General features: G+C 38.2%; 1 long non-coding RNA gene across 2 annotated transcripts in view; it reads left to right on the top strand.

Moving 5' to 3' along the window:
- Positions 1 to 25,028, top strand: part of LOC126500570 (uncharacterized) — a 107,311-nt gene that overhangs the window by 18,476 nt on the left and 63,807 nt on the right. The window contains exon 2 of one of the 2 annotated variants that reach the window (XR_007591379.1): positions 22,861 to 22,911. The exons of the other annotated variant lie outside the window; for it this stretch is intronic. This is a non-coding gene — a long non-coding RNA (uncharacterized lncRNA). The remainder of the gene's footprint in view (positions 1 to 22,860; positions 22,912 to 25,028) is intronic. 2 annotated transcript variants of the gene reach the window in all.

Here is a 25,028-nt window from a genome sequence, read left to right as displayed (position 1 = left end):
GAAGAGGCAGCCTGAGTAAACGACGGTGCAACTCTTGAGGCACTATTGCTGTAACATAGAAGATGAGTAGACACTGGGCTTAAAGAATGGAGTTCAGAGACTCAGTTTAGTAAGGTAGAAGTTTTGGAGGCAAATTTTATTTTTTCCTTTTTTATTGAAAATAGATTCCTTTCTTATCCCATAGATCCTAATCATGATTTCTCCTTTTTCTACTTCTCCCAATTCCTCCAATCTCTGTTCTTTTCTGGATCCACTAACTTTCTGTCTCTTGTTAAAAAAGAACAGGCTTTAAAGAGAAAATAATAACATAAAGTGTAATGATATTAAAACAATGATTGTTGTATGGATGTCGGGCCGCTTCCTGCCACCCGGCTCCTGCACGGCTAGCTTTACCCGAAATAATTACATGGAAACTGTATTCTTTGGAACACTGCCTGGCCCATTAGTTCCAGCCTCTTATTGGCTAACTCTCACATCTTGATTAACCCATTTTTAATAATCTGTGTAGCCCCACGAGATGGTATCTTATCAGGAAGGATTCTAGCCTACATCCGTCTGGGGTTGGAGAATCATGGCGACTGCCTGACTCGGCTTCTTTCTCCCAGCATTCTGTTCTATTTACTCCGCCTACCTAATTTTCTGTCCTATTAAAGGGCCAAGGCAGTCTCTTTATTTAACCAATGAAATTAACACAAAACAGAAGACTCTCCCCCATCAAATGATCACATCAGAACTTAACAAGACAGGCAGAAGGGAAAGAGCCCAACAGAAAACATAATCAGAAGTCCACATGTTCACACACTCATGCGTCCCATAAAAGCCCTCAACTGGAAACAATAATATACACAGAGGACCTGGGGCAGACCTGTATGTGCCCTGTGCAGGTGGCTTTAGTCTTGATGACTTCCCATGAGCCTTGATCTTTGTTGATTTATAGGGCCTTGTGTTTTCTTGTTTATTTGTTTGTTTACTTGATTTTGTTAGCCTCCATCCCCTCTGGTTCTTACACTCTCTCCACCCTTTTTTCCACACAAGGTTCCCTGAGCTCTGAAGGAAAGAATTTGGTGGAGACATCCCATTTATGGCTGAATAGTCTAAGGTCTCTCACTCTGTTTATATTTGGTCATGTTGCTCTGTATTTTCTCACATCTGCTGAAGGAGGTAGCTTCTTTAATTATAGCTGAGCAAGTTGGTTTTTTTTTTTTTAATTTACCTCAGTAATACTTAGTTTTGGTCTAGGTCCTGGGATATCTCTAGTCTCAGGTTCTTCATCACCCATCCAGTGTCAGGTATGGATTTCAAGTAGTGGAATGGGCCTTAAGTTAAATCAGTTACTGTTTAGTTACTCCCACAAACTTGATACCACCATTGTCCTAGCATGTCTGACGGGCAGGATACCTTCCATTTGCTTACTCTATAACACCCTCTGTGGAATATGGAATGGTTATCATTGAATTAACAGCTAATATGCACATATAGGCAAGGATAAACCATGTTTGTCTTTCTGGTTCTGAAATGCCTCACTCAGGATGATTTTTTTCTTTGTTTGTAATTGAAAATAGATTCCTTTATCATAGATATATCCTGAATACAGTTTCTGCTCCCTTCACTACTTTTATTTCCTTCTCACCTCCTTTTCCTCTGGAATTACTCCCTTCCTATCTCTCATTAGAAAAGAACAGGCTTCTATCAGTTACCAACCAGACACACAAAAACGAAAGCTAATATGATAAAAACAAAAACTGTCATATGAAGGGTGGAGCAGGAAACCCAACAGGCGGAAAGGAGCCCTAAGAGCAGGCATAAAAATCAGAGACTCATTCATTCACACAATTAGAGTCCCATAAAAATACAGGGATGTCTTAACTTCAGTATGGAAGTCAGGAAATACATTGCATTGGGTAAGAGGTTATTCCTCTGTTTCCACCAGAAATAAAAAGCTATAGATTTCTTCAAAATTAATGAAGTTCAAATTTGACTGGAGGAGACCTTTTAAAAAATCTTGGTTATAGACATGAAGGAAGAAACCAAGGAAAACTGAAAGACAGAAATATATGCTGATTCCTCTACATGAGAACAGCTTTGAGATTGGATGAGACATGATAAATTTTGTTGCCTGTAGAGGCCTCATGACTTATTATTACATGCTACTATTTCATATTGCATGGATGGAGATTTATATTACAGTTTAGTTTTGTTTTCTAAACAGTCATATAAAGTTAACAGAGTCCATGTACCTGCTCAAACAAAGAGCAAAGAATCATTCATCTTTACATGAATTGTACATAATGCACATTCCATACTTTGTTAATGCAGATATCAATGTTAATTTTAAAGGTCTGTGTATTTTCAGAACAAAATGATCAGAAACCAATGAATATCTCCATCCATCGCCAGATGAAGGTTCATATTTCTCTTTTTGGATCTGGGTTATCTCACTCAGTAAAGTGTTTTCTATTTCCATCCACTTACATACAAAACTCAAGATGTCATTGTTTTTTTACCGCTGAGTAGAACTCTAAAGTGTATATGTGCCACACCTTCTTTATCCATTCTTCTATTGAGGGGCACCTAGGTTGTTTCCAGATTCTGGCTATTACAAATAGTGCTGCTATGAATATAATTGAACAAATGCTTTTGTAGTATGATTGGGCATCTCTTGGGTATATACCCAAGAGTGGTATTGCTGAATCCTGATGTAGGTTGATGCCTATTTCCTGAGGAACTCCCACACTGATTTCCAAAGTTGTTGCACAAGTTTGCATTCCCACCTTTTTACTCCTATGAGGTGTGATTTATTCATTTTGTTCTAGAGCTTTCAGGTATGCTGTTAAATTCCTAGTGTTAGATCTCTTCAATTGTTTTATGTAGGTACTTAGTGCTATGATCTTGCCTCTTAGACCAATCTTCATTATATCCAGTTAAATTTGGATATATTGTGTATTCATTTATGTTGAATTCTATAAAGTATTTCTTTTTTAAATTTATATCATGACATATTTTCATTCATAGCATATTGTACAGTTTCCTTGAGTTGGTAAGCTTTCTTTTTCTGTTGTTGATATGCAGCTTGAATCTGTGGAGGTCAGATAGTATGCGGGGTGTTGTTTCAATTTGCTTGTATCTATTGATAATTGATCTGTGTCTGAATATGTGGTTAATTTTTGGGAAAGTTCCATGAGTTGCTGAGAAGAAGGTGTCTTCTTTTGTGTTTGGGTGAAATGTTCTGTAGATACATGTTAGGTCTTGGATAATAAGATCAATTACCTCCATCCGAAGGAACTTTCTTTTCTGGTCTAGTCTGTTTGCTATCCTGTATGCTTATTATAATTTCATAGGCATTTTCTTCTTTAGGTTAGGGATTTTTTCTATGATTTTGTTGAAATCTTTTTGTGCCTTTGACCTATCTTTCTTCTCCTTCCTCTATTCCTATTAATTTTAGATTTGATCTTTCTATACTGTCCCAGATCTCATGGATGTTTTGTGCCAGAAGGCTTTTATATTTACTATTTTCTTTTCTTTGACAGATGTATCCATTTTGTCTAGTGTGTCTTCAGCACCTGAAATTCTGTATTCTATGTCTTACATTCTGTTGGTGAAGTTTGCCTCTGTGGTTCCTGGTCAACTTTTTAAATTTTTATTTTCTAATTTACCTCCATTTGAGTTTTATATATTGTCTTTATTTCCACATTCAGATCTTGAACAGTTTTATTTATTCATTTCCGCCACTGTTTGTGTTTTCCTAAATTTCTTTAAGATATTTATTTATTTCCTCTTGAAGGACCTCTCTCATATTTACAATAGCTGTTTTAGGGTCTTTTATTTGTGTCTTGACTATGTTGAAGTAATAAGGAGGGCCTGTTGTGATAGAATTTCTGGGCTTCAGTGGAAACATACTACAATGGCTATATTTTTTATGTTTTTGTGCTAAAGTCTATGCATTCAGGATCGGAAAGATTGTAATTCTAGATGCTGATATCTGGTCTTTTTTGTGTGGATGTTTTGTTCTTTGGTTTTGTTTTCCTCTTTAGTTCTTAGGAGAGTATGTTGGCTGTATGTTGTCTGTTAGGAAATTTTTCTGGGGTCCTGATAGATGTGTCCATTGGGGGTTCCAGGTGAAATTTTTTCTTTTTCTCTGTCCAGAATAATGAATCATGTGCAGTAAAAAGGTTAAATAATCCTGTTCAGTTGTAATGGGATCAGGCGATATTGAAACTACTTGCCATAATAATGACAGCACTCTTCAGGATATCATAACATATCCAAAATTTATTCATCTTAACACAAGATGTATTGTAGAACATTACCATTTATTAAAACAAGATAGAGAAAAATTTTCCTTCACAGTGCCTACTTCTAATAATTCTCAGCCTGTTAAGAGATATCAATGGAAGATTCTTCTACAAGGGACATTGAAAAGCCCCACTATGTGCCAATATTTTGTACAACAGTCATGGAAATGATTTGTGTAGTGTCCTCAGTCTATAATTTACCATTATGTGGATGATATCTTATTCGCTGATTCAAATGTAGATTAGAAAATATGTTTGAAGAAGTAAAAAAAAATTCCCTTGCTGGGGATTACAAATTGCTTCTGAAAAAAATACAAAGAGGAGATTCTATTGATCGCTTGGGATATAAAATAGGTTTACAAAAGATTCAATCCCAAAAGGTACTAAAAGGAGAGTTTTTTTGTTGTTTTCTTATTCTCATTTTTAATTTTGCATTATTAGTTAAACTTTCTGACATTCGTAACATAAACCAAGTGTAGAATCCTTCATTAGGTATAATTAATTTTCATTACTTTTTTCTTCCAAGAAGAATTATTACTAAAGCCATGATTTTTCTTCCAAACCTTAATTTTCCCTTGATCCAGCAATTTACATTTCTTTCAATATTTCCAGATAATAAGCATAGTGCAGTTCATGTGCATCGATCCAGATTTAGGAAGTATTTTCATCTTCAGCTTCATTTGCTTCTATTTTGTTTCCCCTAGGCCAAAGTAGGCCTGAGGCACAGAACTTCCCCTTGGGCTGGAGTGGGCCTGAGGCAACAAATTCTACAGGAGTGGGAATAAACCAGTTACCTAGGCTGGAGTGGGCCTGAGAAAGCAAGCTCCATAGGAGCTTGCAAAAGAAGAGATTTTTATGAGAGTCTTAATGACTTTCAAAAATTACTGGGAGAAATTTTTCTATGGCCCATTATTGGAGTAACTACTCAAGAACTGAGTAATTTGCTTTAAACCTTAGAAAGTGAAAAAGACTTAAATAGTTCAAGAGAATTATTAGCTAAAGCTGAGAGAGAATTGTCTTTGGCGGAAAAGAAATTACAGGGTGCTCATGTGGATTGTTTGGATCTGGAGCATGATTGCATTCTAGTTATTTTACCTTGTACTCATTCCCCCAACCCTCCCATCTACCCTCTCTTGAACCCCCTCCTATATTCCCTCCCAAGTTGATAGCCTCTTTTTCCTTATTAATGTTACACACACACACACATAAGTATATATCTGACTCAGTGGGTATATAAATGTATGTATATATGTATAATTTCAAATTATCTACTTACATTAACATTGTACTATTTTATATCTGACATTTTTCTGTTTATAACAAAACTGACTCAGTGGAAATATTGTCAGAGATAAAATAGTACAATATTAATATAAGTAGATAATCTAAACTTCATATTATTAGTGCAATAAAGTCATACATACACATGCATACATGCAAGTGCAAAAACATATACTCAGTCTCTCTCTCTCACACACACAAACTTACTTTTCATTAGTCTGATTCCAAAGCATAAACATATTATTGAAAGAGACAGCAACATGCCTATATCCCTACAGATAGGATGTTTATGGGAATTAATAGAGAAAAGAACAAGATTTTTTTTTTTATTTTGTTAGTGGCCCTACACCAAAAATAAAGGGAAAAATGACAAGAGAAGACATAAATGGAGATTATCAGCATTGTGCTCTTTAATCCAACCACAGGAACAAACAAAGAATGGAACTGTAAATTGGGTATTGAATATTCATGAAGACTCATCCAACCTACCCCTAATTGAAGATGGCAAGGTTTCAAGTAGAGGGGCCCTACTGAGAGATCTTCTGGTCATTGATGATGTGTCCTCAAATGGGATTGTGTGCCTTTGGTCTTTCTCCTTCTCTGGATTTCTAGCCACCTACTCCTGCAGTATGGCATCATAGATTCAAAACAATGGACCAGGTTGTCGTGAGATGAAGCCCCCAAATCATGACTCCCAAAGAAGCCTGTTTTCATTGTAAGCTGACAACTACAGGTATTTGTTACAGAATTTCAGGAGGCTAACACAAATGTAAATGGTATCCACACTCTAAAAGTTAAACAGAAGCCAAAGTAATCCTGTCTGCTCTTCAGAAGAGAAAAAGGAAATCCATATGAGGCCAAATATTAAAGGAAAAAAAATCCCACTATTAAATGACTTTACAAGCAAAATAGCCACCTCATTTTAAGAATTCACCATTAACCTGATTCCAAAGTAGAAGAAACATGTTACTGGAAAAAAAAAAAACCAGTAACACACCATATCCCTATGAATAAAAATCTTTAAAATACTTGCCAATTGTATATATTTAACTTCATTTTCCCATTCCAAATATGGACACTAATATTACCGAAAACAAAACAAAAAAAACCAAATATGGACACTATTTCTCTTTCTATCCTTCATTGAGTTTACCAACTCTTTTGTTTGTTTTAAGGCTCATAAGGGCATTGATTCTAATTTATGTTTTGTTTCAATATCCTCCCAGAATTTAGACTGAATTAAAGCTTGTGAATGACTATTATGCATATGTTTCATTTTATTTTCAATATCCCACAGTCATTTTAAAAGACTGAGGAGCACAAAAATGCAACTATCAAATTAGCTTTATTTATTGTATTCAGTTTTCCTCAAACTCATTTGCTATTTTTTGATCCATTAAAGATTGAGAGAATTGACTTAGCTTAACTTGATTATGGGACCATCACTTTATCTTTATATTGTATTAGCTTTTCTATTTGTGTTGATATGGTGTTATTCAGCATAATCACTTCATGGCATCTATAAGAACAGTTGTTATCAACAGTGCCATTAGTACTAAAATCACTTCCTACTGATGTCTGGCTGCAGCATCTGGCTCCTGTAAGACGTCTTGCTTTGATTCCCAGCTTGTCCTTCTTACAACCCCTCAGCTACCTGAACTTACTTAGTTCTTCCATTGCTTTTGTACTGTTCTTCTAACGTGATGTGTTGAATCATGTTCTTCCTCGCTGGATCATAAATCCCTTGAGAATAATGGGGGCACTTTGTTCTCTTCTGAGTTCCAATTCTTAACATCCTGTTCTTGAGAAAGAACCCAGAACATGTTTGTTGAATTGGATTTGAAAGAAAAATGGCAAAACATTATGTACTTAGAATTACTCATTGTGTGCCAAGGAGAATGTGCTGCCTATGAAATCAGGCAATAGAAATACAATTGAAAAACAAAACAGAAAACTAGAAGAAAGATGTACCTTCTCTCTCACTGCCCTAAGCCACTCAGAACACAAGGCTGTTTTTGCAGCTTTGTAGTGGAAGGTCGCTTCTATGAGCAACCTCTCCATTTTATAAGGAATAAGGCAGACAGGAAGGCCTCTGTGGTCAGAGATCAACATCTGGAAAAGACATGAATGTTCTTGTTGGGTATGTTGGCACACACTTGTAACAACAACACATGGAATCCCGAGGCCAGAGCATCATGATTTTGAGGCTCTCATGAGGTAAATAGCAAGTTCCAGGACAGCCTGAGTTATGAGACCCTTTTTTTTTTTTTTTTTTTTTTGTTTTTCGAGACAGGGTTTCTCTGTGGCTTTGGAGCCTGTCCTGGAACTAGCTCTGTAGACCAGGCTGGTCTCGAACTCATAGAGATCCGCCTGCCTCAGCCTCCCGAGTGCTGGGATTAAAGGCGTGCGCCACCATCGCCCGGCGAGACCCTTTTTTAAAAACAAAAAAATGTTAAAACAGTGTTTTCATTTTTGTGAGGGATACCAGAGCTCAGGAAAGTCTTTGAATGAAGGCAAAGATAAGGTTGGTTTGATGGGCAGCAATGGCTTCCGGGAACCCTGCACAGCCACTGTTGGCCAGCTTCTGACCTGAGGATGCCTAAAGCAACCTGGACTGTAGCTTCAGTAGTTTCTTTTAGAAACATGTCTCGAACTCCTTCTCTCGCATTAACCCCGTGCCTCTCTTGTGTACCTCTGATGACCCTTTGCGCCTGGTGAGCTGGGGAATGGGATGAGAGCTGACTGAACAGATATTAGCAGCAGATCCTGGAAATCCTCCATCGGCCTCTATGACAACTCTTCCTACTCCCTCCATACTTCTCGCCATTTCAAGCCTTTCTGAAATCATCTTGTTTTGACTTCTCTATGAAACCTATAATCTTACCTGGGGAAAATTGATAATGTGCTCTAACATGTAGACAGTAGTGAACATTTTTGCTAAAATATGCATTTTCCTATTGGTCTGGAGCATCTTTAATAGAAAAGTCAAAATTGTATCCTCATCCCTTTGTTTTGCATTTGGTACCTAGTGTTTGGCATGTAGTAGTCGACTGATACATATGAATTTATTGGAACTGGAAGGCTAGATATATTAACAGACTGATACCTGGGAGGAAGGTGCTTCATTCTGGAGCATTGGCCTTTACGTAAATGAGTCTAATGGTTCTGATATTCAACACTTTGCCAATTATGGTTGCTACCATCTAAAATACTACCACCCACTCATAGTCATTTTTCAAAGAGTAGTAAGTCTCTTGTGTACATGGATGTTGTGAATTCTGGCTCTAGTAAGGTAGCGCGTCATCTGCAGGCTCTATGCTAGGATTTAGTAGCAGAGCCAATGTTAGGGTTTAGCTGCAGAGTACCTTGGTGTGTTGGGGCCAAGCCATGTTAAAAAAATAGTAGCCCTCCTTTGCACAGATGATAAATGGGCTGAGAAAAATATGAGAGAAGCATTATCCTTCACAATAGTTACAAATAGCATAAAATGTCTCAGAGCAACACTAACCAAAGTGGAAGACCTGTATGACAAGAACTTTAAATCTTTGAAGAAATAAATTGGAGAGGACATGAGAAAGTGTCCCATGCTCTTGGGTAGATAGAATTAACATAGTAAAAATCACAATATTAGCAAAAGCAATCTACAGATTCAATGCAATGCCCATCAAAATTCCCGCAAAATTCTTCATGGACCTCTAAAAAACAGTACTCACTTCATATGGAAGGGTAAAAAACCCAGGATAGCCAAAACAATCCTGTACCATAAAGGAACTTCTGGAGGCATCACAATCCTTTACTTAAAACTCTACTACAGAGCTACAGTACTGATAACAGCCTGGTACTGGCATAAAATCAGACAGGAGGACTAATGGAACCGAATCAAAAACACAGGTATCAATCTACACATCTACGAACACCTGATTTTTGACAAAGAAGCAAAAAAAATATAAAGTGAATAAAAGAAAACTTATTCGATAAATGGTGCTGGTGTAACTAGATATCAACTTGTAAAATAATGAAAATAGACCCATATCTGTCACCATACACAAAACTGAAGTCCAGATGGATCAAAGACCTCAACATAAAGACAACCACACTGAACCTCATAGAAGAGAAAGTGGGAAGTACACTTGAACTTATGGCACAGGAGACCACTTTCTAAATATAACCCCAGCAGCACAGACACTGAGAGAAACAATTAAATAAATGGGACCTCTTGAAACTGAAAAGCTTCTGTAAAGCTAAGGACATAGTCAACAATACAAAATGGCAGCCTACAGAATGGGAAAAGGTTTTCACTAATCTCACATCAGACATCCAAAATACACAAAGAACTCAAGAATTGGTCATCAAAAGGGCAAATAATCCAGTAAAAAATGGGGTACAGACCTAAACAGGGAACTCTCAACAGAGGAATCTAAAATGGCTGAAAGACACTTAAGGAAATATTCCACATACTTAACCATCAGAGAAATGCAAATCCCAACAACTCAGAGATTCCATTTTACACCTGTAAGAATGGCCAAGATCAAAAACACTAATGACAATTTATGCTGGAGAGGCTGTGGGGTAAAGGAACACTCCTGCATTGTTGGTGGGAGAGCAAACTGGATAGTCCTTTTGGATATCAGTGTGGCAATTTCTCAGAAAATTAAGAAACAACCTTCTTCAAGACCCAGCAATACCACTTTTGGGTATATATCCAAAGGATGCTCAATTGTGCCACAAGGACATGTGCTCAACTATGTTCATAGCATAATTTGTCATAGCCAAAACCTGGAAACAACCTAAATGCCATTTGACTGAGGAATGGATAAGGAAAAGTTGGTACATTTACACAATGTTACACAGCAGAAAAAAAAAATGACATCTTGAGATTTTCTGGCAAATGGATGGATCTAGAAAACATCATATTGAGTGAGGTAACTCAGATCCAGAAAGACAAATATTATATGTACTTACCCATAAGTGGCTTTTAGACATAAAGCAAAGAAAACCAGCCTACAGTTCACAATCCCAGAGAACCTAGAGAACAATGAGGGCCCTAAGAGAAAAACATGGATCTAATTTACAGGGGAAGTAGAAAAAGGCAAGATCTCCTGAGTAAATTGGGAGCATGAGGACCATGGGGGAGGCTAGAAGGGGAAGGGAGAGGAAAGGAAGAGAGAAGAGAAAAATAAAAAAGTAAAAAATAAAAAAAGAGTGACCTGAATTGGGGGCGGGGCAGGGACTTTTAAAAAGTCAGTGAGTAGTGGTGACCCCAGCAGGCCTGCAGAGTGCCTGCTTCCTAAAATGTTTTGGAGGTCAACAAATAAGGAGTCTGGCTTCTGTTTTAATGTGATCCTAGGCCTGCTTTTGTTAGGTTACAGTTTTTGACCTCATTTATTAACAACAGAATATATTGATTAGTAACTCCAGCCGCATTCAATATAACCAAGTTCCTATAATGTTTTTCTCCTAACAATTTTTATTTGCGTGATGCTTTGCCATTTGCAATGTTCTTGCCCCTGAGTGTGCTGGAGATTAAAGGAGGTGACAGACGACCAATCAAAATTGCCCTGGAGTTTGTGCCATTAGTTTTTCTCTGCATTAAACACACCGATGATGGGTGAGCTATGTCCACGAACAAAGAGAGCTCCCATGGGTCCAGAGCACAGTTTAAGGCCTCCAAGTTGAGCAGGGTATAGTCTTTGGGTTTCTGGGCACTGTGTCCAGAAGTGGTCAGAGCTGAAAGGAAGCATAAGAAATTTGCAACATGACGTTGGTAGGTTCATGGGAACAAAACAATCTCTAAACATCCTCTGGGATGTGAGCTCCTTAGCCATCATAGTGACTGAAGCAAGGGGGAAGGCAGGCTTCAGGCACCCGGGCATGAAGGCCGAAAGAGATGCCTTGAACTCTGTGGTGGGGTTTTGGTGTCATGTTTGCTTTGATAGATGGATCCCCACACACCAGTATAAGATCTTGTTATGGACTGGGTGATGCCGGGGCATACGGGGAGACAGTGGAGATTGCCAACAGTAAGTACAGAAAAACAAATCATATTTAAAACAAATCAAACAGCTTTTCAAGCTGAGTTGGCCAGGGGCAATTCCAGGCAATTGGCTGCTCTGGGAGCTCATGGAATAATAACTTAGCCTCTCCCTGTCTGCAGCAGCCCAGTCACTTTCATGGTTTCTTAAACACATATTTAAGAATTTGTCACATTTTCTTTCTAGACAGTGTGCACCTTAAGATCAATGGCTCTCTCTTAAGTACTCCTTCCTTCCTGAAGGGATCTGGGCCTGGGCAATCAGCAGGGGCTCACAAACTGTTTGAATTGGGAAGAAATCCATGTAAGAATGCTGCGACTTTGTACTGGAGTTTTTGCAAAGAGCACAGTGGGTGTGTGCCTTGCCTGTGTGAAGGGAACTTGAAATGCCTTCCATTCGGACAGGCCAGATGTCCTGGGAGCTTCTAGTTCTTGAAGCTAATAACATTCTCTGCAAATACAACCTCAGTCTTCCAGTCATAGATTCAGCCCCCACTACAGAGCAAGGAAAGTTGCAGGCCAGCAGCTGCCCTGTGCTTAAGGCTCATGAAGCGTATTTCATCTCTTGTCTGGCCAGCGCAAGTGAGCATTGCTCTCCCTGCTGCCTGGCTGACTTATCCTCTTCCCTGTAGTCTGGTTTACTTTCTTGGACTAGCAGCTGTGTGCTCTAGCATGAGAAATCTGGCTGCTTTCACAATGTTAGGATCATTACTCCCTACACATACACACACACACGCAAACATATGCGTGCACACACACACTTCTAATGTTTGATATGTTATTTTCTGTGACTTCTATATCACTAAATAGCACTATTGTTACATACCCTGGGGCTATATTCAATTCTAAATGTGACTAACTTTGCCTCTGACATTCTCTCCGTTCGTTCTTGCTATATCGATCTGCTCCTTTTTAGCTCACATCTGATCTTCAGGGTGTCTCTGGTTCACCTCGAGGGCCCCATCACTCTGCCTTAGTACTTCAGTGCCTGGGATTGAAGCAGCCTTTTGTCATGCTAAGGCTGTCCTATCATTGCCACCACCCATCAAGTCAACTCTTAACCATATGTTAATTTCATAAGCCAGCAATCACACAGTATTTATATCCAATACTTGCTTTGAACTCACACAACATTGAACTCAAAGTCAAAATGCGGGCAAGTAAGGTAAGCAATTACAGAGTGATTGATTTTAATTACAATCTAGAACTACTTGGCTCTAAGCCCATTCTTTCTCTCTGTGATGACACCCTCTGTACCTGTGTATGATCATCACACTCTGTGCAACGCTCCTTCAGCTCCGCATGTGCACCGTGATTCTCCAGGGACAGTTCGTTTGTTCAGAATGTCAAGTGTAGTTGATTCAGACGAGAAGTCTAAATCTTCCACCTAGAGTGACATATTCACTCATGACTCTGTTGTCAGCGGTATGATTCTGTATGACAGTTTCCCTGAAGTTGCAACCCTGGCTCTTGCCTCTCAATCCATGTCTTTTTTAGAATCTGTCTTCCTATCTAACACTGGCTTTGCAGCTACCTAATCCTACTTCTATCTCCTAGCATTGTTTCCTTCCTGGATGCTTATCAGAGAGACGATGTCTGAAGGCAAACAGGAGGTCCACCTTAGTGCTTCTCACATCTATGCCATTATTTGGTGTCTACATAACAATAACAATAAAGTTATTGTTTTATGGCCAAAGGGGGGAACAAAATGTCCATCACTCACTGTATCCGGCTTAGACTCGGGCACCTGAAAATGATAGACCCTCTTCCTGTCTAAGACCCTGGGTATTCTTTTGGCCTATGAAGTGAGATGGAGCCTTAAGCATCAATTCATACTGAATGAAAAAAGAGAGAAGGTGGAAAGTCGAAGATAACAGGTTAAAGTGCTTATGTATATAAAGACGGTTGTAACTAATAGCTTCGACCACAGTGTGCACAGCTGCCCCGGGATTCACCTTGCACCTAGGCTAGTTTCCTCTGTGGTGCATTTCCAGTTCTCCCTGCCTTTCTCCTGCCCCAGATACAACTGAAATTCTTTCCCTGAAAGGTTGAGGCTGCGTTAGTCTGTTTGTTGTTGCTATGACATATACCTCGGCAGAATAACTGAAAGGAGGAAGTATTTATTTTGGCTGACGATTTAGGAGGTTTCAACCTCTGGTTAATAGCATTCCTTGTTTATGAGTATCCACTAAGGCAGAAAAGCTGGGCAGAAAGATGCAGTGGTGGGGGCTGCTCTTGTCATGGTGGCCAGGGAAGCAGTGAGGGGCAGAGAAAGGGTTGGAGCAAGATACTCAGTAAAGGCAACCCCCGTAACTACCTTTTCCCACTTAATCCCATGCTTTAGTATAATTGCCTTCTCCTCCAAATAGTGCCAACAGCTGGGAAGATGATCCTGTGGGGGACATGCCACCTTCACCATATCAGAAGGGAACTTTTATTACCAAAGATGTTGGTTTTTAGTAGTCCTGCTTCTATTGAATTGTCATTGCCTTCTATTGAGTCTTATTTCTAGAAATTGCTACTTCAGGCAATCCTTTGAGTTCCAGACATATTTCCTGACTATTGCAGACATAACTACATTTCTGTTTTATTGATAGAAACATCCCAGTTCTTATCTGTTAATTGATATAAATCACCCCAGGTAGAAGAGAACTTCATTTTCTGCCAAGATATTCAATAGTTTGTTGAGGAGAATCCATAATTTACAACTTAATGGGGTTGTCAGTACTCTTTGAATTTCTTTTACTTTGAAACAAGGGCTTGTACGGTCAGAGCTACCCAGGTCACAAGGACTGAAATTCTAAGAGCTTTGAATTACTTACCTGGTGACTCTCTTTATGGTATGGGAGGTGGTATAGCAATGGGAGAAATAGCATGTACTGACTGCTGGAAAGTGTTCATAGCATCCCTAGGCAATGGTTCTAACTCACAGGATACTGCCACCTAAATGAGGTTTCCTGGGAGGTATTCTGTTATTCTTTTAGGTCACCTGTGTCTAGATGGTGGAGTATGGGCTATGATCAAAGAATTTCCTGGGAAAGGTCAATTGGCAGACTTATGTTGCTGTTTTAAAGAGATTTTGAGCAGAAATAATGCAGTAAAGGAATGGTAGGGCAGTGTTAGAAAAGATTTCAAATGGAGATGGCACGTGAATTGTGAGGGTAAACATACACTCACAAAAAGACAGCTCCAACTCTGTTTTCCCAAACCCAGCCCTCCAGTCCTGCCCCTAACTTTGCAGCAGAGTGCCAGCTGCAGCCCCCTCCAAGTGCACACCTCCTGTGGATCCAACAGACTATCACTTCCTAACTGCCCCCTCCCACTTGTAGCTCTATCCCAGCCCCCACCTCCAGCAAGTGCTTCCTGCCAACCTAAGAGCCACTCTTCCCAGAGAAATAAATAGGACGAAGGCAAACCATCACCTCTCCTACTGCTACTGAGATCCAATCCCCTATCTCATCCCCTGCTCTATAGTTGAAAACCTTCTATGGTCTCCTCTTCTTCTTTGGCCCCATCACCAAAGGATGATAAAGACTTTCTCCTCCAACATTCCTTCCTCCAATTCATCACAGCATTCCAGACTCAAATACCAGCAGGCATTACTGATGAATACATCTGCTGAACAGGTCAGGAAAACAGGGAATCCCCAACCATCACACTCTCTAGATATCCAGAGAGGAAAAGGAAACCAAAGAATAAAACACCCACTTAACAAAGATAAATGCAGAAATCAAAATCTAGACCTATAATCATCCCAAATCTAGATGCCTAGACACCAGTAGAAAAACACAATTAAAAACAGCCAAAGAAATACGTCTTCACTAAAGCCCACCTATCCTATGAAGTATTCCAACATAACTGAATCACAAAAAGAATTTATCAGCATTTATGAATATGATAAATATATTTAAAGGAAAATAAAAGCAATTAAAAGAAACAAATAAAACTGTTCAAGACATGAAATTGGAAATAGACTCAATAAAGAAAACCTAAATTGAGGGAATTCTGTAAAAGAAAAGTTTAGGAATCCTAACAGGAGCTATAGAGGCAAGATTCACCAGCAATATGCAAGAGAACAAATTTAAAATCTGAGGCACTGAAGATCACAATAGAAGAAACAGATAACATCAGTCAAAGAAAATGTTAAATCTAAAAAACTCCTGACACTAAACTCCCAAGGAATCTGGGGCACCATAAAAAAGACAAAACCTAAGAATAATAGTTATAAAGAAAGGAAAAGAAACTAAGACCAAAGGCTTGGGAAATGTTTGAAACAAAATCATAGAAGAAAATGTCCCTAACCTAAAGAACGAGATGCCTATAAAGGTACAATAAGCACACAGAACACCAAGTATATTAAACCAGAAAAGAAAGTCCCCTTGGCACATGATAATCAAAACATTAAAAGTACAAGACAAAGAAAGTATATTAAAGCAGCAAGATAAAAAAAAGTAATCTTTCTCTCTCTCTCTCTCTCTCTCTCTCTCTCTCTCTCTCTCTATATATGTGTATACATATATATAGAGAGATCTGTTAGTACATCTGATAATGCAAAAGAGACTTTAGAAGCCAGAGGGGCCAAGACAGATATGCTACACACTCTAATAGATCACAGATGCCAGTCTCGACTAATATACCCAGCAAAACTTTCAATCACCATAGTTGGGGAAAATAAGATATTCCAAGTTGAAGTCATATATATATATAATATATATATATATATGCAAATACAGCCCTAAAGAAAGAAAACTGCAATCTACAGTAGTTAATTACATCCAAGAAAACACAAGGAATAAATAATCTCACAACAGCAAAATCAAAAAAAGGAACACACACACACACCAGCATGACCATCACCATCACCACCACCACCGCCACCACCACCACCAACAATACTACAACCACAAAGACTGCCACCACCACCACCAAAAATAAAATAACAGGAATCAATAATCATTGGCCATTGATATATCTCAGTATCAATAGTCTCAACTTTCCATTTAAAGGACACAGATTAACAGAATGAATAAAATCATGATCCATTCTTCTGCTGAAATCCAAGAAATATATCTCAACACCAAGAACAGACATTACATCAAAGTAAAAGATTGGGAAAAGATATTCTATGTAAATGGACCTAAGTAATAACCTTGTCATACCCAATTTAATATCTAACCAAGTGCTTTCAAACCAAATCTAATCCAAAGAGATAGAGAAGGACGCTGCATAAAATATCCAGGGGAAAAATCTACCATTTCAATTCTTCACATCTATGCCCCAAACCCAAGAACACTCAAGTTTGTAAAAGATACAATACTATAGCAAAAATTGCATATTGACTCTCAAACACTGTAAGTGGGAAGCTTCAGTACTGCACGCTCACCAATGAAAAGTTAATCCAGACAAAAACTCAAAAAAGAAATACTGGATAAAACGGAGGCTATAAAGCAAATAGACCTAACAGAATTTACAGAACATTTCCTTTAAACATAAAACAGTATACCTTCTCTTCTGCACCTCATGGAACTTTTTTCCAAAACTGCCTACATACAATTTCACAAAGAAAGTATCAACAGGTACAAGAAAATTGAAATAACTTCCTACTTCCTATCAGATCACCATGGGTTAAAGTTGGATATAAGAAACAACAGAAAGCTTACAAACTCACAACTCTGCTGAGTGAGAAAAAATGGGTCAAGAGAAATAAAGAAAGAAATTAAAGACTTTTAAAAATTCAATGAAAATGAATATAGAGCATACCCAAATATATGGGACACAATGAAGACTGGTCTAAAAGGAAATTCAGAGGATATTCTGTAAAAAACATGTACTGCATCAAATTGGAAAATCTAATAGAAATGGATAAGTTTATTGATAGATACCACTTACCAAAGTTAATTCAAGAACAGATAAAGAAGTTAAATAGATAACACTAATGAAATATAAGCAATCATTAAAAAACTCCCAATCAAAACGAACCCAGGGCCAGATGGGCTTTAGTACAGAATTCTACCAGACTTTCAAAGAAGAATAAATGTCTATACTTTCCAAATTATTATACAAAATAGAAACAGGAGGAACAGTGCTCAACTCACTTTATGAGTTTCCCTGATACTCAAACCACATAAAGACTAAACAAAGAAAGATAATTACAGACCAATTTCCTTTATAAACTTAAAAAAGATGCTTAATAAAATACTTGCAAACTGAACCCAAGGACACATCAAAAATATCATGTACCATGCATGATCAAGTAGGCTTCATTCTGTAGATGCAGGGCTGGTTCAATACATTAATATAAGCAAATGTCATCCACCACATAAACTAAAAGGAAAAAAAAAAAGAAACCACATGATCCTATGATTAGATGTAGAAAGGCTTTGACAAAATGTGACATCCATTCATGATAAAAGTTCTAGAGAGATTAGGGATACATGGGACATACCTAACATAAAAAGACAGTTTACAATAAGCCTATAGCCAACATTGACCTAAATGAAGAGAAACTCAAAGCAGTTCCACTAAAATCAGGAACAAGACAGGATTGTCTACTCTTTCCATATCTATTCAATATAATCCCTGATGTTTTAGGTAGAACAATAAGACAACTGAAAGTGGTCTAGGCTACAGTTTTGAAAGGAAGAAGTCAGAATATTGTTATTTGGAGATGGTATGATATTATACATATATGACCCTAAAATTTTACCAGGGAACACCTTCAGCTGAAAAACATTTTCCAAAATGTGGCTGAAACAAAATTAACTAAAAAGAAAAGTCACTATGATGGGGAAAACCTTGTTAGCCAATTATCTTTAAGAGGTGAATCTAAGTTAAGGCGTGACACTTCCCAGGTGCTCTCTCTTTGGGTGATTCCTGCGGCACCAGCAGAACTTGGACTTCTCATTTCCTGATTTGTGAGTTTTTTCCCTTTTAATAAATAAAAATCTAATTGTTTTATCCTTTAGCTAGCCTGGTTATTTCTACATCACTAACCCTCCTATATACAAATGACAAATGAACTGAGAAAGAAATCAGGGAAATAACACCTTTCATAATAGCCTCAAGTTATATAAAATATTTTGAGGTAACTCTAACCAAGCATGTGAAGACTCATAAAATAAAAATGTTGAGTCTTTGAAGAAAGAAACTGAAGAAATCAGAATATAGAAACATCTCACATGCTCATAAATTGGTAGGATTAACATAGTAGAGCTTGCCATCCTACCAAAAGCAATCTACATTTTCAATGAAATCCCCATCAAAATTCCAACAATTCCTTACATACCTTGAAAGATCAATACTGAACTTCATATGAAAAAAACTAAACAAAACAAAATACTCAGAATAGTTATAACAATCCTGACTAATGATAAAGAACTGTCAGAAGTATCACCATTATTGAATTCAAGGTATACTACGGAGGTATAGTCACAAAACTGCATGGAATTGGTATAAAAACAGGCAGTTTGATCAATGGAATAGAATTGAAGAGTCAGATATAAATCCAAATATATATGGAAATCTGTTTTTTATTCTAATAAATAATCCAGAAATATGCACTGGGGAGGGGGGAAGACAGAATATTCAGCAAAAAGTACTGATCAAATTGGGTATTTCCATGGAGAAGAATCCAAATGGACCCATACTTATCACCCTCACTTTTAAACTCAAGTCCAAGTGGATGAAAGACTTCACCATAAAACCAGATACCCTGAATCTGAAAGAAGAAAAGTGGGGAAGAGTCTTGAATACATTGACGCAGGAAACAACTTTCTGAATAGAACACCAATTGTGAAGGTACCAAGATCAACAATTAATAAATGAAACCTCATGAAACTAAAAACTTTGTGTAAGGCAAAGGACACTATCAATCAGACAAAGCTGCAGCCTATGGAATGAGAAAAAAATTTTTTAATCAAAGTCGTGTCTGATAGAAGACTAATATCCAAATTACATAAATAACTCAGTAAACTAGATATCAACCCCCCCCCCCAAACAATCCACTTAAGAAATGGGTTACAGACCTAAATAGAGAATTCTTACTAGAGAAACTTACATGTTTAGGAAATACTTAAAGAAATGTTTAATATCCTTAGTTAACAGGGAAACGCAAATCAAAACTACTTTGAGATTCCATCGTACACTTGTCCGGTGGCGAAGATCAGTAATACAAGTGACAGATTATGCTGGAGAAGATGTGGATCAAGGGGAACACTCTTCATTGCTGATGGGAGTTCAAACTTGTACAGCCACTTTGAAAAAGATATGGCAATTCTTTGGAGAGTTGAGAATCCATCTACCTCAAGATCCATCTGTACCACTTGTGGGCACATACCCAAAGGATACTTGATTCTACCACAAGGACACTTGCTCAAATATATTCACTGTAGCTTTATTCAAAATAGCTAGAAAATGAAAAACAACCAAGATGTCTCCCAGCTGAAGAATGGATAAACAATATGTAGTGCATTTACACGTTGGAGTATTAGTTAGTTTTTGAAAAAAATGACATCATGAACTTTGCAGACAAATGGATGGAACTAGAAAACTCATCCTGAGTGAGGTAAAGAAAAAGCTAAAAAGCTAAATATGGTATGTAATCACTTATAAGGGAATATTAGCCATTAAGTAAATAATTATCAAGATACGCTTAGTAGATCTAGAGAGGTTGGATAAAGAGGAGGCCTCTAGGGGCTACATATGGGAGAGAGAAAAAAAATAGATTTTAAGGGTAGACTGGAGGCACATAATGTTGGAAGTGGAGGATCAGGTAGTGGGGAGATTAGGTGGAATCTTATTGGTAGGGAAGGCTATGAATTCACACTTGGAAATTTGTGTTTGTTTTAAGCCTGATTAAGGTTAAATACAATCAAGCATATGAATCAGAGGTTGGTTGTTTATTGGGCCAAAACCATGCTCATGTTTGTTACAAAAACTTGAATTTTGGTTGATAATGTCTCCTAATTTGTGGTGCCTTCTTTTGCTACGTGGTCTTGTTGTTTAGGTACATAGCCGCACACTTTGGCAAGGGTTAATGACATATTTGGTATTCGTCTGGAAATTTAATATACATGCCTGGAAAGGACACTGTGCTGAAGTAAAAAGATTAGAACAAAATGAAAAGGATCAAGGACCAGTAAAGACATTGAAAATATAGAGTCTGTGAAGACAATGAAGATAAATCTATTGATATTAAAGACAAAGAAGAGAGACAATAATTTCTACATTTTTATTTAAAAAAAACATAACAAATGACTCCAATTTGGCAGGGCCTGGACATAATTCAATGCCAATGAGCAGCGATAATTTTGTTTTTATTCCAAGGTCCCAATATCCCTTCCAAATATCATTCTCCAAGGCAGCATAAACGTTATCATTAGAAAAAAGAGACTAAAATGTGGGGAACAAAGGGACATTTATCCAGATCTGACATAGGAAGCAAAATGGTTGGGACTTTTTAGATAAATAGTGTAGCATGAATAATAAAAACCCAGAAACAGATATTGGGGTTCAAGCTGAAGATCAGAAAAGCAAAACATCCAAGCCACTAGAGAAGTCTTACCTCTACCAAAGCTGGGTTACGGCAGACTGAGCCCCGACCCTCTGTCTCCTCCTGTCTTAAATTCCCCTTTAGTGCTGGAATTGAAGGTGATGGCTCCCTAGTACTGGAATTAAAGGTGTGTGACACCACTGCCTGGCCTCTAGTAGCTTAGTTTTACCCTCTGGTCTTTAGGCAAGCCATATTTATTAAAGCATAAATAAAATATAACTATAAAAATAGACTGCGGGACTACCTGGTAAGGTATGAATTCTATAGGCTATAAAGGCTACATCAGTTGAGAAGACATAGAGGGCAGCCTTCGTGACACACTGGGTATTCATAGCATACAAAATAATGCCAAGTGAGCAGCAAAGCTTTTATAAGTGTGACTTACAGAGACAGTAATGTATTGGCTTGACTCTCAATTAAGTTAGGATTTTCACACCTGCTCTTCTGCTAGGAAGGAAAATGGACCCTCAAAAATGTCCATGGACAAATTCTCCAAGTTATATTCTGTTACACAGAAAGTAGAATTTTTCATGTGTGGTTGAGTTAATGATTTTGAAATGGAAACTTTACTATGGACTATCTCAGTGGGCCCATTCTAACCATAAGCCTCTTCACCAGTAAGAGGCAGAACTGTCTCAGTAGGAAATGGATTAGATATGCTTCTAAGCTGGCCTTCTAGATAGAGAGACCATGAACCCAGGGATACAATTTGCATTTAAAACCTGGAAAAGACACTAAATGGGATTCTCCTCTAGGCATCCTGAAATCCCAGACTGGACGACACTGTCCTTAGCCCAATAAAACTCACCTAGGACTTCCAACTTATACTAGAATAAAAAAAAATAAGTTGGCCTGACTTTAAGTCATTAAGTTTATTTTTACAATAATTTTAATTTTTACAATAGTAATAGGAACCCAAATTCTCATACAAAGCTATCTGTAATAGAGTCTTTTGGGAATATGGCAGGGGTGGTATGTTTGGGTTATATGATAGTTCCATCTTAATTTTTAAGCCACCTCCATATTGAATTCCATAGGAGTTGTTCCAATTTATATTCCCAGCGAAGGGCTCTCTAATAGGCTCAACCATGGCAAACACGGCACCAACAGGTTTTGCCCTTTACTATTCTCTCTCCCTCGCTAAAAACCAATAAATTACATTCCCAGGTCTAGCCCTCAATGTACATTCCCTTATTTGGCCACTGACTCATTCCCGAGACAAAACACAAAGGTTCAACAATCAAAATTTATTTTTTGTCTAATCAGGATTTACCAACTTTTCCTGGCACAGACTTCCCCCCTTCCCTCCTTAAAACTCACCCCGCTGTTGCCGCTGCTAGCTGTTCTGGGGTAAAAAATGGCCTTGTTCTGAGAAGTTGGTGTCTGGGTGTGTCCTGTACCGACTCCGAGGGGCCACCCTCCCTTTTACCCATCAAGAGTTGCAAAGAGTTACTTTGAAAGAATCTTCATTCTAGATTTAAAAAAAAAATACTGCCTGGTAGCGATAATAGTCTTATAATGATACAAAGGACCGGAAATCACACCAGTTTTCCTACAGAGGATACTGTTTAAGTATATGTCTAAATAAAAACATTCTGGGAGAACAGCCAGTGATTCAGCAAACTGTGGCATCACATTGTAGAGTACAATCCAGCAAGATAGACATGAATGTAAATTTAAGCTTTGTTTCAAATTGGATATAACAGGTAAAAGCAAGTTGTGCATCTGAGACTCAGCAGTGCTGTATCTAAAATAAGGTAAGTAAACAACATGGACGGAGGGGGGAGGACCTTGGACTTTCCACAGGGCAGGGAACCATGAATGCTCTTTGGATTAGAGAGGGAGGCTGGGAGGACGCGGAAACTTTTTTTTCTTATTCTCAATAAAAAAAAATTAAAAAAAAATAAAATAAAATAAGGTAAGTGTATCGTCCACTGAATCATGGTTAAAGGGATTAGTTTTATTTATTTTATCTTATTAATGATATTTAATCAGATTTATTAATATTAATGCTATTTGTTGAAATATTTAGCAGACTGGAGAGCCCAACCCACTTTAAACTCTTCCTTTTAAGGAAATGATACAGACTGCTCACTTGTTTATTCTGAAGGCCACCTTCCTAGAAGGTTACAGGGATTGCAGTCAGAAGTCCCTCGGGAGCTTTAACTATCTAGTTTTTGTCAATGTGACACAAATTAAAGTCGTCTGGGAAAGAGGGAACCTCAAATGAGGCATTGCCTCCATCAGATTGAACTTGGGGAATGCTTGTGGATGATTTTCTTGATTAATGATTGACATGGGAGGGTCCAGCCCACTACCATCTCTTGGCAGGTGGTCCTGGGTTGCCCATGAAAGCAAGCTAAAATGGATGCTTCTTCACAGCCTCTGCTTCAGTTCTTGCCTCAGCCCCCACTCTTCCTTTCCTCTGTGGTGCACTGTTCCCTGTGTCAGTCAAGCCAACCCTTTCCTCTTCTAAGTTGATTTTGTCATGGCATTTTTATCACAGCAACAGAAAAACCAACAAGAACAAGGAGACTCACAGGCTATTTGCATTGAGAGAAGAGATTGAGTGCTGGGATCAGGGGATAGTGTTAGGGATCACATCTCCACATAGGAACAAGACCTTTGAGACTAAGACAGTGAGCATAGAATAGTGGCTGATTCTACACAGGTGGTTAGCATTACCAAGGAAAAAAAACAGCATAATTTTGACACTACCCAATTCTAATTTCCCAGTCTAAGAACACTGTCTTCCTTTGGTTATTTTCCCAAGCCAGCTAATTAAAAGTGTCTTCTCCCTATGAGAAAGCATGATTGACAACCACCATCTCTTAAACCTACAGCTGTTAAGCAATGTGTTTCTTTTATCCTAACATTTGCACTTAAAATGGATGGCCTGTCACAACTTGGTGAAATTATCTGAGCACAGCCTTGTCCATGGTGTGATGCTTTCCTAAGCCCATCTGGGACAGGAGTATCAAGCCCTCCCTGGTGCGCTGGCTGGGTCAGCCACAGCAGAACCCAGAATAATTGCTTAATACAGTGCCACCACTATGTTGCATGCAGGCAAAGTCACCAAGCTTTCCCTAGGAAACTGGCAGCTTTTCATAAGAGTTTTGCCCAGAGCAGCTCTCCAGAAGGGACAGAGATGTCCCAACTCCACGGAGGAAAGAGGATTACAAATAAATATCTGTCTCGTGCCAGATCCTTCATGGAAGATTGAACAGAATGGAAAAGTCAGCTAAAATGCTTTATTTTCATTAAAGTTTACATTTCATTATCGAACAATCCTTGTCTGATCAGTATGATCCTTTTTCCATTCACCTTTCTCTCTGAAAATGGTCATCTTGGAGACAGACAACTATTCAAGGGCAAGTCCTTGACTTTCTATCGATTGACCTCCTCTTGGACAATATGATAAACCAACTATCATTTTCTTGTCACTCACTTGCTACTCTTTACTCATCTGCATTTATAGATACCTGATGCTGCCTGCTGCCTGCCTCTTTGATATGTCAGTCTCCCGAGAGTTTCTTTCATTCTGAGTTTTTTTTTTTTCATTCTCTTTTAGCATTTTTTCCTGGCAGCTCAGCCACACGCACAGAACCAGATGCTAACCAAATGTTGAACACTTCTCCTGCCCTGAACATTTACGCTTTCTCCAGATTCACATATCTATGGGTTACAGCCAGGTGTTCTCTCAACGCTCACAGTACCTAAAGGACATTTTTGCATTATCTGGTCACTTTGCAACCTAAGCAGACTTACCCAGGTAATTATAACGGATCTGGGGCCACAGTATCTAAATCTCCAACTTATTTCCAAACACCTTAGCCGGTGTTAGGTTTGAATTAGCACAAATTCTGATCCCATG

This window comes from Alexandromys fortis, unplaced genomic scaffold, assembly GCF_014885135.2.
Source record: "Alexandromys fortis isolate MF-2015 unplaced genomic scaffold, M_Fortis_MF-2015_v1.1 scaffold_46, whole genome shotgun sequence".
NCBI lineage: Eukaryota > Metazoa > Chordata > Mammalia > Rodentia > Cricetidae > Alexandromys > Alexandromys fortis.
The sequence above is the reverse complement of the archived record's forward strand: the minus strand, read 5'-3'. Positions and strand labels throughout refer to the sequence as shown.